Genomic DNA, 4,916 nt, shown 5'->3' on the forward strand with positions numbered 1-4,916 from the left:
ATCTCCTGGTTTGCGCAGTTCCCTGGTTTGTGCAGTCCCTTGGTTTGCGCAGTTCCCTGGTTTGTGCACTCTCCTGGTTTATACACTCCCCTGGATTGCGCACTCCCCTGGTTAACATACTCCCTCTTTTGTGCAATCTCCTGGTTTGTGCAGTCCCCTGCTTTGCACAGTTCCCTGGTGTAAGGGGAAAAATGTAAGGAAAGCACACTTTAAAATAGCTGCCTGGCACATAAAAAGTTAACTGGGAAAGGAACCATAAAGCAGACACCGGCTTCCACTTATACAAAGATCACTTCAAATCAAACCCAACAGACAAGCCATTTAAAAATCACAGTGATTTAAAGTAAACAAACACTTCAGGAAGCCAGCCAAGGATCAAGACATCTTTTAGATAAGGAAAAAACCCGAGGCAAAGGGAATAGATTAGTCATAGGAAGAGCGGGAAAATATGAATGCAGGAAAACCGATTAGCACCTGAATGAGCCGAAACCAACCATTGATAGCCACAGACATAGGAAATGTACCCATTCATAAGAACAATACTATGTCAAATGTCTGTATCTGTTTGTATCTGCCTTTAACGATGTGATAATGTTCAAATCTCCGGTCCATCTATTGTGTAGAAAGTATAAAGATGGACCGTTCCCGTCATTTTACTGAGAGAAGGTTTGCTACAGACTTGTGCCTTGTCTCCACGGAGCTCTGTTGAATAAACTGTGTTTTGGAATCTCGAGATCTGACGACTAGTGGATTTTTTCCCACAACATCTGGATTGCACACTCCCCTGGTTCACGCACTCCCCTGGTTTGCGCATTCCTCCGGTTTGCACACTCATCTGGTTTATGAAGTCCCCTGGTTCACGCAGTCACCTGCTTTGAGCACCGCCTTGGTTTATGTCCTGCCTGCTTTTAAATATTCCCCTGGTTTTAAACGCTCCCCTGCTCTGCACAGTCGCCTGATAAACACAATCCTCGTAAAGTCCACTTCTCTGATCTGTTTCAAAAGCAATTCTATCCCCCTTTGTGAATGTACCTATGCTTGCACCACAGTTATGCACTGTGATATGCATGTATTCTAATGCTGTATTCATACCGCATCTGACATCCTTTGCTATGCATGTGTCAGTATCAGAGTCGTAGATTGTTATAGCATGGAAACAGGCCCGTCAGCCCAACTTGTCCATGTAAACCAGTTTGTGTAATAGTGCTCTTCATTCTGATATTGACACAGAGCTCGATACTGGATTACATTGCTGCCTCACAGCGTCAGGGATCCAGGATCGATTCTCAATTTGGGACACTGTGTGAATTTTGAGGGTTCTCCCCGTGTCAGCATGGATTTACTTTGAGTATTCTGGTTTCCTCCCACAGTCCAAAGGGCATGCTGTTTCGATGCAATGGCCAAGATAAATTCTCCCTCAGTGTACCTGAACAGGCATCAGAGTATGGCGACTAGGGGGTTTTCAGAGTAACTTCATTGCAGTGTTAATATAAGCCGACTTGTGATACTGATAAATAACCTTAAATTCTATTTAATACTCAATATTCATTCTCCCATTTTCTCTCAGTCTCTGTGTCTGTAATTCTGTATCTGTCGTTCAATTTCTATGTCCCTCTATGTGTCACTGCCCTACTATATCTCTCAGTCTATCTGTCTTTCTCTGTCACTGTGCCTTGCATCTCAGTGAGGCTGTCTACGTCTCGCTCTATGTGCATCGCTATGTGTCTCTACATCTCAATCTCACTCTGTGTCCCTCTGTTTCTGTTTGTCTCTCTATGCTTCCCATTCTCTGCCTCAGTCGTGCTGTCCCCCTATCTCTCTCTCCTCTCTCTGTCTCACTTTCTCTAACTTTAACTTTGCTGTGTGCGTTTGTGACTCTCTCTCTCTCTATCTCTCTCACCCTCTCTCTCTCCACCTATATATATCTCCCATTCAACCCCTCCATCTCCATCTAACTTTACCTTTGTCTTTCTCAATGTTTTTTCTCATTCTTTCTCTAACTCTGCCTCTCTGTTCTTCAATCTCCTGTTTCTCTTTTCTCCATCTCCCTCACTCGAAGTCTCACCATCTCTGTCTCTTTGTCCCTGGCTATGTGTCTCCACATCTCTCTCATTTGCAGTATTTTATTGCGTGTGTTGTGGACAAAATGCTAACATGGAACTCTGACACTCACTGTGAACACTGCTGTGGTGTTGTGGGTGAGACGGTCCCTACACTGTCTCCTCAGAACATCCTGGTCCATTATTTTATTTTTAGTTTTTAAATCTCCAGTTCGGATCAGAATGGTCAGAGTCTGTCTGTGACTGTCAACAACTACACTATCAGCGGCTGTGGGACTATTCTTTAACTGGACGTCCCTGCTGTTTGAGTTCAGGGTTTAGTGTTACTGAGCAGTGCAGGACGATAACCTCAAACTGGAAAATCTCGAGGTTTAGAGAAGAGATCATTTGCATTTTCACCATGAAGATCGCTTCTTGGACTTTTGGCTCAGATCAAGTGTAGTATCTGTTGATCAAGTGTAGTATGGATAGGGTGCTGCACTTTGTTGAGGCCATTAGGTTACATTTAAGCTTCATATTCATATGAAGCAATTTTTTAAAGCGGCATCTCGGCCTTTTGCCTTGGAGGAGGAAACCTCAGGCCCAAGACAGGAGTGGATCAGCTTGGATCGGAAATGTCTCAACTTGTTGAGATTCTGAATTGGACTTGATTTGATTGAATTGGAATAAAAATACAAAAAAAAGGTGCACAAAGTAATTTCATGAACACACATCTGATTGGCCGCTGCTGGGGAGTGAGGTTAACACACAATATGTGGAGCAGAAAATACAGAGAGATTAACAAAGTGAATGGAGAATTTACAATTAACCAACATAATTGGGGAAAGTGTCGAAGAGAACGACAATATGCCCTGGGAAGTTTAAATTACAAAAACATTTTAGCATGGGATTGTGTAGATGTGAATATTGTGCAGGAGAGAGTGTGTGATAGGGGAGGGAGAAACAGAAGAACATCACTGTGTTTGTGTGTCCGTTCAGATCATGAGATCTCCGCATCATTCTTGTGTAAAACGCAAATATTTTTCAATCAAATTCTCCCCCTGTATCCCTCCTACTTCTCAAAGTTAGATTTCAATGCAGTTTCTAGGTCGATTTCCACATTTCAGCCGAAAACTGAGGAAGATGACAGCGATGGGGTGAGAGAGCGCGAACAGTACAACAGCGAAACGGGATTTAATCCTTAATGCAGCCTTCAATCCGGGTGAAATCTTTTATACAACATACACTAAAGTGTCAGGCACAGTGAGGATTGAACCTGGGACAACGTGGAGCCGGGATTTGAGTGGAAATTGAGAGTTTGGGACGAGAGAGAAACACAGAGAAGGCAGCAGCAGCCTGGAGCTGACAGCAGCTTGTCTCCGCCCCGTCCGCTCGCTGCCTTTAAATTGCTCAGTGTCGCCGCCAGACGCTTCATTTCTCATCCAGTTCACATTGACGGAGAGATTTGGTGCAGAGTTCCGGACATGAGCGACAGTGCAGCCGCCGAAACGGCTCCTCCAGCCGCCGCCACAGGCAAGACAGCCAAGAAGAAAAAGGCAGCAGCTCCCTCGAAGAAAGCAACAGGTCCCAGTCTGGGCGATCTGATCCTCCAGATCGTGGCGGAATGCAAGGATCGCACGGGAATCTCCGCTGCCGCCATCAAGAAGGAGCTGCGGAGCAAAGGGGTGGATGTGGAGAAACGGGTGGCCCTGATCAGGCAAAGTTTAAAGAGGAATGTGGAAAATGGAAAGCTGATTCAGCTCCGTGGGACTGGCGCCTCCGGCTCCTACAGAATCGCTCAGAAAACAGCGGAGCGGAAAACTGTAAAGAAGGTAAAGACAGGAGCGGCCAGGAAAACCCCAGTGAAGAAAGCGGTGGCCAAGAAAGCAACAAAGAAACCAGCAACAAAGAAATCGGCAACGAAGAAACCCACAGCCAAGAAAACAGTCAAGAAAGCAATCAAGAAGGCGACTCCAAAAAAGAGCGTGAAGAAAGTAACACCCAAGAAAAAGATTGTTGTGAAGAAGGTCGCGAAGGGAAAGACATCAAAGGCCAAACCCAAAGCGGCAGCAGCAAAGTCTAAGAAAGCAGGAAAGAAGTGAAATACACCGAGCAAATCCTAAACCTCTTAACCCAAAGGCTCTTCTCAGAGCCACCCACCTCTCTCAGGAATGAGCTGAACCCCCCGCGGTCAATGAATCGCTGTCCCGGCGCTGGGAGCAGATTTCAGATAGAAATGTCAATCCAATATTCCCGCTCACTCGCTGACATGTTCTAGACCCGGACCCCCCTCACACTCTGCACTCAAACACAGGGATGTTGCTGCCTCTCCCTGACCCGGGAATGGCTCCAGGGGAACACTCACACTTTGTGTTAGTTTGTTTATTCACAGATTCAGGGTGTGGGTGTAAAAGAGGAATCCTGGCGGAGAAAGCCCACCTCACAACTCAAACCCCAAACGCATTTTATCAGCTGGGAGAGATCTGAATAAAATTCTCAACCCGTCTGGAAGAGGAGTTGTCGGGAATGGAACAGGAGGTGGGATTGAAATGGGAGGAGGCAGTTCGACAGGTTATAGAAAGGATTGCACTGAGGCGGAATGTTACTGACAAGTCTGGATTGAATAGATCGGGTTCCTAACTAGCTTGTATCTGATATTCCAGTTTGTACGTTTTCTTCTAAAATATTGGTTCGAGCCGGCAGGAGGAGGAGCTGGATGGTGAAAGACATTTCACTGCTCTGTCTGTCTCTCAGTCCCCTCCCCGCCCCGCCTCTCTCTCTCTCTCTCTTTCTCAGTCAGGTCGGGGCGAGCTGTATAATAAAGGAAGCTGCAGCTGCTCCTCTCTCATTCAGCAGCGATTTGACTGAAGAAGAATC

General features: G+C 45.9%; 1 pseudogene; it reads left to right on the forward strand.

Annotated features, from left to right (window-relative positions):
* The first annotated feature begins 2,466 nt into the window (after positions 1 to 2,466).
* LOC144494560 (U2 spliceosomal RNA) lies at positions 2,467 to 2,638 on the forward strand (annotated as a pseudogene).
* The last annotated feature ends 2,278 nt before the right edge of the window (positions 2,639 to 4,916 follow it).

The sequence above is a fragment of the Mustelus asterias genome, chromosome 5 (genome assembly GCF_964213995.1).
Source record: "Mustelus asterias chromosome 5, sMusAst1.hap1.1, whole genome shotgun sequence".
NCBI classification, from domain to species: Eukaryota; Metazoa; Chordata; class Chondrichthyes; order Carcharhiniformes; family Triakidae; genus Mustelus; species Mustelus asterias.